The sequence below is a fragment of the Eulemur rufifrons genome, chromosome 30 (genome assembly GCF_041146395.1).
Source record: "Eulemur rufifrons isolate Redbay chromosome 30, OSU_ERuf_1, whole genome shotgun sequence".
In the NCBI taxonomy this organism is placed as follows: domain Eukaryota; kingdom Metazoa; phylum Chordata; class Mammalia; order Primates; family Lemuridae; genus Eulemur; species Eulemur rufifrons.
Genome location: NC_091012.1, coordinates 14,489,787 through 14,499,576, shown reverse-complemented (window position 1 = coordinate 14,499,576; position 9,790 = coordinate 14,489,787). Strand labels below are relative to the sequence as shown.

The following is a 9,790-nucleotide window of genomic DNA, read 5'->3' as shown; positions in this document are numbered from 1 at the left end:
ACCTGAAGAGCTCTGGGGCTGGAAGGGACCAGCTCCCCGGCAGGCAGAGACCTCCACTGCCCGGGGGCTGGCCAGCAAGGACACGCACTGGGGGTGACCGGCTGGAGAACTGCCAAAAAAGGTAGCACGGGGTACAATGCTATTTGCTGTCTGGGAATCTTTTGTGTTTTTCCGCCCTGGTGCAGATCCATCCCTCCTCGCCAAGCGCTGTCTCAGATGAGAGCCCCCAGGTTCTAAGGTAATTTCGCAAAAAAGCCTCCTGTCTGCAATGCCCCATGTATCCCTTGGTGATTCTGCGCTGGCCTGAGGCAGGGCTCTATTCAATTGGGAGCAGAGGACAGTGAGGAGAGCAAGCCGCTTTCCCAAGAGGCTGCACCCGCCCCAGCTGGGGGCGGGTGTAGCCGACCCACGCTCTGCTGGCTACTGTCTGTCCCACGTTCTGCAGAATCCCGTGTTCCTAATTTTCGTTCACCTCAGACCTCACTCGTTCTGTTTGTCCCACGCTGATTCTACGTGGATTCACACCGCTGTTCCTGTGTGGGAGCGGTCCTCTAGTGTTGTGGCAGGTCCGGATCGATGGCTTCCTCACTGGGAGCACAGATCCAGGCAGTTACCACCACTCCGCCATCTTTTTTGCCTCTGATCTAGATTTTTTAAAATCACATTTTGTCTTTATGTAACTAATAAACATTCCTAAAATTGTCTAAATTTACCATTCTTAGCCATTTCATTCCACCAGGAAAATACAGGTATTTTTTTGCTCTCTTTAAAAAAGTTAAATACCAAAATAACTACATTTAAATAAATAACATTATGATAATGACACTAAAAATTCAAAATAAGGCTAACATCCTCTTTCTATTTGCACTGCTGCTCTGTCCTAACCCCTAGAACACTGTGGAAAGGAGAATGGTTATTTCCTAAGGAGTCTGGGCTGAGGCTGGGGGTGGGGGGAGGTTGGAACTTCTCATTCTCTCACTTGTTTCCTTTCCTCTCCTTTTCAATTTTGTTAGGAGATAAGCCAGCCTTAGTTTTGAATTCAGTTCTGAAAGGTCAGGGAAGTTTCTTACTGCAAATCAGAAAACAACCTAAATATTTCCAGTGCTTAATCACAGGGTGCTTGCTTAGAACCTAGAATTAACATTCAGCTCCCACTCCATTGGCATAGCTGCTCCCACCTGGAGTGGGAACAAGTGCAATATAACTGAGAAGACAGCTGGTCAGATGATGCCTTGAGCTGGTGACTAAACCTGCAATAAAACACTATGGAGAAATCTGTGATCTTTGTTTGAAAATGCTTGTGATAAGAGACTGAGTCTTTTCCCCCAAATGTAGTGGTAATGGCTCTGTTGTTTTAAAAACACAATACTTAGGATACTGGTTTTACTTAGAATGGAAAATTTTGCCAGGGACAAAGTGAACACAAAGAAACAAACAACAAAAAAAACAAGAAAGAGAACAGTTAAGTGCAGCTCGGATGAGACCAGGCAGTTCTTTCCCAGCACCAGCTTGTCCCTGAATTCTCACAGTCACATGCAGCCTCAGCATTAGTCTTCTGTCCTACACACTGAAATGGAGGTGGATTAAATTCACCAAGCAACTGCTCTAACATGGAAAATCTGCAAGTGTCATAAACTAGCTCCACCTGAACAAGGTAAAGAAATCATTCCATAGGCTGAAAACAACAAAAACACAAAACTACTTTGTTTCTTTTCCGCAAATGAAATCCACATGAAAGGTCCTGTATGATTTACAAAATTTCCAGAGTAGAAATGGAGTGATATGAAATGTCACAGACCTCATTATTGTGTAAAGAAAATGCACTTCGAAATATAATCACACATGTGAACAACAAAATACTGTCTTTCCTGCCAATACCAGCGGTGAGTACTGCGAGGGCCGTGGTGGGGGGGCGGATGGGAGGGTGGTCCTGCCTGGTCTCTGCAGGCGGCTGAGTCCCTGGAGGTCTGCTGGCACCTGCCCCTGACCGCTGACCACGCTGCACCATTCTCACACAGAGATGCCTGGTCCTCCAGGAAGGGCCATGGTTTTTCACTGGGAGTTAAAAGCTTCAAAGGCAGCAGCCCAGGGTGTGCTCAGCAGGAGAGACACTGTCTCAAGTACCAGGTTTTGTTGTGTGTGGTTTTTGTTCAGGTGTGACTTCTGCCTGTAAATTAAGGAGTTTTCAGGCCACCTGGGTTTTGTATTTTCAGTACTGAGAGATGAAGTCCAAACGCAGGGCCCTTTACCCATTGAGAGAGAGCACACTCCTAGTATTGGTGAGAGGCAATGTCCCCTTTTGGCAACACAAGATTGATATTTTAAGGTAAGAAAAACTTTTCCAGTCCCTAGTTTTAGACATCGTTTTCCTCACAGCTGCCCATGACGTGTCCACATTCAGGGTGATGACGACGCTCTGGTTGTCTTCTGTTTTGATTTGCTTCAGCCCTGGCTGCCCAGGATGGTTGCTGTCCTGGCAGATGCTGATGCGGGGGTCTCCAGCACCTGTAAAGGACTCCTCGCAGCATTGTTCACCTGGCAGTGGACCGCAGTGGGGATTGGTACCACAAGAGTCCCATTTTGCTTTACAGTTTTTACTGTTAGCTGGTGTTGACCTAGAGGTGTCTGTTGTACTGATAACGAAGATCCTTATCAATCTAACACTAACCTATAACCTGGCTTCTGTAATCACACTTACCTGTTGCATCAGCCACCTGAGACCCCACCCCTCGGAACACCCCAATCTAATAAGAGTGGAAAAAACCCAATAGGCGGGCTCAGAACATGGTGGTAAGTCCGCTCTGAGCCCGCCAGCAAATAAACCTTTATTCTCTGACTCCCTGTGTGCCGCTTGGTTTGTCCTTGGAACCACACACTGTAACACTTGCTACAACACTACTACAGTGACCATCTGGACAGAGGTGGTCTGTGACATCTGAATGATCTGGCTGGCAGCACCTAATGTGCCATGGCTAATTGCAGCAACAGGTTCTACTTTTACTTCCCTGTGATTTCTATTCTCTTGCAGCTGGGCCCTAGCAGAGGCCAACACAGCTGTCTGAGTGACTACAGCTTGTCCTGAGACAGTGTAGGTGTTTGCTGGGGCCAGTCCAGCCACGCTATTGACTGACACTGCTGGTATTTGGTGGAGGATGTCTGCACGAAGGGTGGCTGGAAGATCACTAGGTCACCACCTTGCAGTGGTCACTAGGGTGGCAGCAGTGTAGGCAGCAGGCTTAGCCACCTGTAGTAGCTGCCACTGAATGGTGATTAAGACCCGCTGGCTGGACAGAGGTGACTCTGGTGAGCTTTGGGCAACACAGGCTTCTTGGATGATGGCAAGTCTGGGGTGTGAGTTGCCAGGCTCAGGCTCCCGATGGGCCGGCAAGGCTTCCCTCCACAGGCTCTCAGGGCTCTGGGGCCACTACAGTGAGCAGACACTACTCCAGCGTGACTGGGAGAGGCTCCTAAAAGAGAGTGGTCACAGAGAGGTTCTAAAGCAAGGTACACTCCTAGGCTGCCTTTTCTTAAAAGCCTACTCTGTTAATTTGCTTTCAGAGGCAGGATCTCTACCTTCCAGAATGAGCCTTTGCCTGGTTCTTCCTGGGAATATGGTACTTGGATGAAATAACAATTCAGACAGAGATTGTCGGGAACTGAATTCTGCCACTTCTTGTCAGTCTTGTAGTATGGATAATTTTTAGTGATGTGCATATAAATTCCATTTAGGATGAGTTGTTTACCAGGAGCCATTGTAATTGCTTATACTATTGTGCATAGGAATAAGGTGGCTTTGAATCACCCTTTGGGCTTCCTCCACTGGAAAATTCCTTTTCATTTTCTCCGTGCGAATTTTCAGTCACTAAATTGAGGTCAGAGGGCATCAATGGGCCCATTTTGAAACCTGAAGACTCCACTTCCCAGGGGCTGGATGGGCAGGAGTTGGCAGCACTGATAGTTCCCGCTGGGGAGGGAAGGGGGATGATGAGGTGGGCCATGGTGTTTGGAATGTTGATGGTCAGAAGCGAGAGGTGTGGCTGCACAGCCTTTGCTGGGGACTCAGGCGCCTCTTGCTTCTTCCTCTTCTGGCCTGATAGGGAAGTGAAAGTTAGTTTGAAGTTTGTGCTTGGAAAACTGGTGCATGAAGCTTGGTAGCTGCAGCAGCGGCACCCGGTGCCTCTGGAACACCTGTCCACAAACACGCTGTTCTGGCCAAGGCAATGTAACTGGAAATCGCCACTTTAGGCCTGGGCTGTGCAGGCAGTGGGTCCCGGGCTGTCCAGTCATGGCCGGCACTGCTGCTCAGGGTCGTCAATATCTCGAGGTGGCACTGGGAGATGAAGGTCGAGTGGCCCATGCTCACATCCACTGAGCCCTGCGACCAGATGCACTTGATGGTCGCCGAGTGCTTGGTAATTAGATACTGGAACTGGCAGCCCTCCAGCTGCACCACTTCCCCGCAGCCTGGCCAGGACCACCATCCCTGGCCCCACCGGCCGTGAGGGGGCGCTGCTGAAGCCACTGCCATCGGCCTGAGTGAGAGTCCACCGCCACTCACTGGGAGCTAGGAGCCAGAGCAGAGGCCTCCGGTTTGCCAGGGAGCAAGCCAATTAGCAACGGCTAGTGGCCTCAATCTCGATCTAATAAATTTATAATGTTAAATTTAAATTCAAGCACATATAAACCACTAAGAAATTTCAACAGAATATAAATAAAATCCAATGAGAAGGAAATCAAAATAGTACCCTACAAAACTTTATTGAAAGCAAAGAAGGAATTGATGGAGGGAATAAAGAAAAAAAAAGGTAAGAGGTACACAGAAAACAAATAGTAAAATAGCATAGATAAGTTCCTCCTTATCAGTAATTAATTAAGTGTAAACATATGAAACTCTACAATGAAAAGGAAGATACTGGAGGAATGTATTTTAAACAACAAACAACAAAATGATCCAAGTATGTGTTATCTACAAAAGCTATATTTTATATTCAAAGATATATATATATATATATATATATATATGTATATATGTTGAAAGTGAAAGGATAGAAAAACATGTTCCATGCAACATTAGGTGTCTAGTTCTTATCAGACAAAATAAACTCTAAGCCAAAACCTTTTATAAAAGATACAGGCCATTATTTATTGAAAAAACAATTGATTCATCAAAAAGATACAATTACAAACATTTATCCACCAAGCAACAGAACGCCAAAATATATGAGACAATTATTGACAAAATGGAGAGAAGAAAAATATTCTACAATACAGGTTGGAAACTTTAATACGACATTTTCTTTAATGGATAGATGATCTGGACAGAAGATCAGTAAGGAAAGGAAGATTTGAAAAGTGCTATAAACCAGCCAAATAGAGCAGACATAAAGAAATTCCTCCACAGAGCATAATGCACATTTCTATCAAGCCCAGATGGAAATTCTCCAGGTTAGACCACATATTAGAGCAGAAAATAAGTGACAAGAAATGTAAAAAGATGGAAGTTATAACAAGTATCTTCTCTGACCACAATAGAATGAAGCCAGACATCAAAAACAAAAGGAAAAATGCAAACTTCGTAAATAGGAAATTAAACAGCACAGTCATAAGCAATCAATGAAACAAAGAAGATAATACAAAAGAAATTGTAAAATACTGAGAGGGAAATAAAAATGAAAACCCAATATAACAGAACATAGATTCAGTGAATGCCATGCTTAGAGGGATGGTTAAAGCAGTGAATGCCTATATGAAACAAGAAGAAATGTCTTGAATAACCCTATATTACAATAGAAGGACTTAGAAAAATAAAGGCAAATGACACCCAAGCCTAATAGAACAAAGGACTAATAAATATTACAGTGAAGACAAATAAAATTGAGAGGAGAAAAACATTAGAGAAAATGAACAAAACTAAAAGTTAGTTCTCCGATAGGATTAACAAAATTGATAAATATGTAGGTACACTGACCAAGAATATAGAAGAGAGGATATGAATATTTACAATCATAAATGAAAGTGGAGACACTAATAAATACCTTACAGAAATAAAATGGATGATAGAAGAATGTTATCAGCCGTTGCACAAAGAGATAACCTGAATGAAATGAACAAACTTCTATAAACACATACATTACTGAAAGTGACTGATGAGAAAACAGAAAATAAGAACAAACCTATAAAATATAAAGAGGCTGAATCCGAAAAAGAAATCAATCAAATATATTAAAGCAACTCCCAACAAAGAAAAACAGTACCAGATGGCTTTCCTGATTAAGTCTACCAAATATTTCAGAATTTTTTAAAATCCTCCTCAGACTCTTACAAAAAATAGAAGAGGTAAGGTCACTTCCAAATATATTCTGTGGAGCCAGAATTGCCCTGATCTGAAATACAGATAAAGACATCAAAAGAAAATTAGAGATCAATATTCCTTATGGTCATAGATGCAAAAGAGCCTGAACAAAATACTAGCTGATTGAATCAAACAGTATATTTAAAGGATAATACACAAAAAGCAAGTGGAATTATTTCAGGTATGCAACATTAATTCAATATAAGAAAATCAATTAATTTAATAACACAATAATAGAATTGAGGAGGAAAACACACACAGCAAATCAGCAAATTCAGAAAAAGCATTTAAATAACAACAAAATCTCTTAGCCAGTATGGTTGCACATACGTGTAGTCCCTGCTACTCAGGTGGCTGAGGCAGGAAGATTACTTTGGTCTAGGGGAGTTGAAAGCTGCAGTGCTCTCTACGTTGTGCCTGTGAAGCCACTGCACTCCAGCCAGGGTAACATAGTGAGAACTTCTCTCTAAAAATTAAAAAAAAGGAAAACACCTTTTTCTTTTTTTTTATTGACACCTGGGAAATCTACTTTGAATCCATTCTGTTATATGAAGAGGTGTACGTATATGTGTGTGTATATATACACATTTTTTTATTATTTTTATTTCAGCATATTGTGAAGGTAGAAAAGTTTAGGTTATGTATATTGCCCTTGCCCCTCCCCCGAGTCAGAGCTTCAAACGTGTCCATCCCCTAGACAGTGCGCATCACACTTATTATGTATGTATACATCCATGCGCTCCCCCACACACATCTGCCCGACACCCGATCGATGTTATTCTTGAATGTGTGCTTAGATGATGATCAGTGAAACCAATTTGCTGGTGAGTACATGTGGTGTTTATTTTTCCATTCTTGGAATACTTCACTTAGTAGAATGGGTTACAACTCTATCCAGGAAAGTACAAGAAGTGCTATATCACCATTGTTTTTTTATCACTGAGTAGTACTCCATGGTATACAAAAGAAAAACATTTTTGATGAAAGCAGTCAACAAACTAGAAATTGGAAAAAGAGCATTTATTAAAAAAAAATTAACAAGTCAATGGGTAAAGGCTAAACTTTCTCCACACCACCTAAGATTGGGAACAAGAGAAGGATGCTCACTTTTCTCCACATTATTCAACATTGCACTAGAAGACATAATCAGGGAAATTAGGCAGGAAAAATAATAAAACCCATTCAAATTGAGAAAGAAAAAGTAAAATTCTTGCTATTTACATATGGCATGATACTGGCTTTAGAAAAACTCAAATAATCCATAAAAATTTATCAGAGCTAATGAACAATTCAGTAGAATTGGAGGACACAAAATTAACATACAAAGATCCATGATGTTTCTATATACCAGCAATAATCAACCTGAAGTAAAAATTAAGAAAACAATTCCACAGAATAGAAAATACTCTTGAACTATGGAATAATTTTAATCAAGGAGGTGAAATAATTGAATGCTGAAAATTACAAATATTTCTAAAACTTAAAGAACAGCCTAATAAATGAAATTGCACCCAGTGTTCATGGATTAAAAAATTCATATTGTTAAGATGGCAATACTCCACAAAGTGATCTATATAGTCAATGTATTCCCTATTTTAAAAAGTGCCTGTCTTTTCAGAAGTGGGAAAGTATATTCTCAAATACATATGGAATTGTCCACCTAATAGCCAAAAAAAAAAAAAATACGAAAAATAGAAAAATGTATGAGAACTCACACTTTCCAGTTTTAAAATATATTACAAAACTGCAGAATCAAAACTGTGGTAATGGCAAATGGGTAGAAAAGTAAATATATGGAATACAACTGAGAGTCCACAAATAAACCCATATAATTATTGTCAATTGATTTTTTATAGTCACACTTGCATTTGATTAAAAAAATACAAAAATACTCACACGTGGTTCCTGTATGAATTCTAATTAAGAAACATTACTTTCAGAATAATAATGCTCGGTGATAATTTTCAGAAGACTAAGAGCTTCTTTACCATTTAAGGGGTACATAGGGTGCAGGTGTTTACGTGAATGTATTCTTTTTTTTTTTTTTTTTTTTTGTTGAGACAGAGTCTCACTTTGTTGCCCAGGCTAGAGTGAGTGCCGTGGCGTCAGCTTAGCTCACAGCAACCTCAGACTCCTCGGCTTAAGCGATCCTACTGCCTCAGCCTCCCGAGTAGCTGGGACTACAGGCATGCGCCACTATGCCCGGCTAATTTTTTCTATATAGATTTTTAGTTGTCCATATAATGTCTTTCCATTTTTAGTAGAGACGGGGTCTCGCTCAGGCTGGTCTCGAACTCCTGACCTTGAGCAATCCACCCGCCTCGGCCTCCCAGAGTGCTAGGATTACAGGCGTGAGCCACCGCGCCCGGCCAATGAATGTATTCTTAAATAAGAGACTACACCACTCTAATTTGCCTAGCTGTAGCTCTGTTCCAGGTTACTGACTGCTAGTTCATGTTCCAGAGTTTCTTTGCCAACAGGTTACTTACAAAAGAGGCACCTCCAAAGTCTTAGAGTGAATTGGGAAAGGGCTGGTTAAATGAGGAAACAGGCTATCATTCCCCTGTAAAAGTTCATCATTTCCTTTCCCAATGTATCTTTTTATTAAGAATTTCTATTTTTTATCCTGTGTGCCTCCTCTGCCATCTCACACTCTGGGTCTACCTGCTGTATTTTGGCCACCTGCACCTCATTCATTTGTATCAGTTGTAAGATGGAAATTGGTTGATGGGGTTCTTCCTCATGCGTCTTTTTAAAAGCACCTTCCTGGGAGATTTTGCTCCTGTAGTTTTATTGGAAGTTATTCTGACAGCTGAATAACAGGTGGAGCAGTCCCCTCACATACTGGGAAGCAAGGAACTCTTTCTCGTCATTGCACAGTTCTCTATAAGAAGCAGCAAATGATTCTGGGCTGCAGCGTGGGGCGGTATTTGTCCTCTTCCTCCCCCATCCCTGATGCTGCAGGAAGTAGAGCTGTTCAAGGGCATCGTGTTGGCAATCTTCTCCTTCCCCAGGATGTGGGTACCCAGAAGTGGGCTGACACTGCGCTTCACTTTCTGTTTCCTTTCACCGCCTGTAATTGTTTTGGTGCCAGGCTTGAAATTCTCCAGCACTACAGCTGTGTGAAAAACCGCTGTGGTACGCTCCTTGCATTCAGCTAAGAGTTGCATGCGTGGCAAGCACTGGCCAGGTGTGTCGCTTGAGGGCAGTATTTCCTATATCGCATCACTTTGCTTACTTTCCAGCACATATTCGGAATTTTCTACTAAAGCAAGCAAGAGGCTCTTTTCCAATTCGGAGAGGTATTTGGCAGGTTTTATAATTTTGTCCTTTTGTATTTTTCACTATATTCCATCTGGACACTAGCTATGTGAGTCCCACTGCGGCGCAAAGAGGCAGCAGCAACATCCTGCCACCAGAGCAAGGGTCACAGTGGGT

The 9,790-nt window shown here is 42.1% G+C and overlaps 1 pseudogene; it reads right to left on the bottom strand.

Annotated features, from left to right (window-relative positions):
- Nucleotides 1-2,245: 2,245 nt before the first annotated feature.
- Nucleotides 2,246-9,522, bottom strand: LOC138378769 (forkhead box protein K2-like; annotated as a pseudogene).
- Nucleotides 9,523-9,790: the final 268 nt, after the last annotated feature.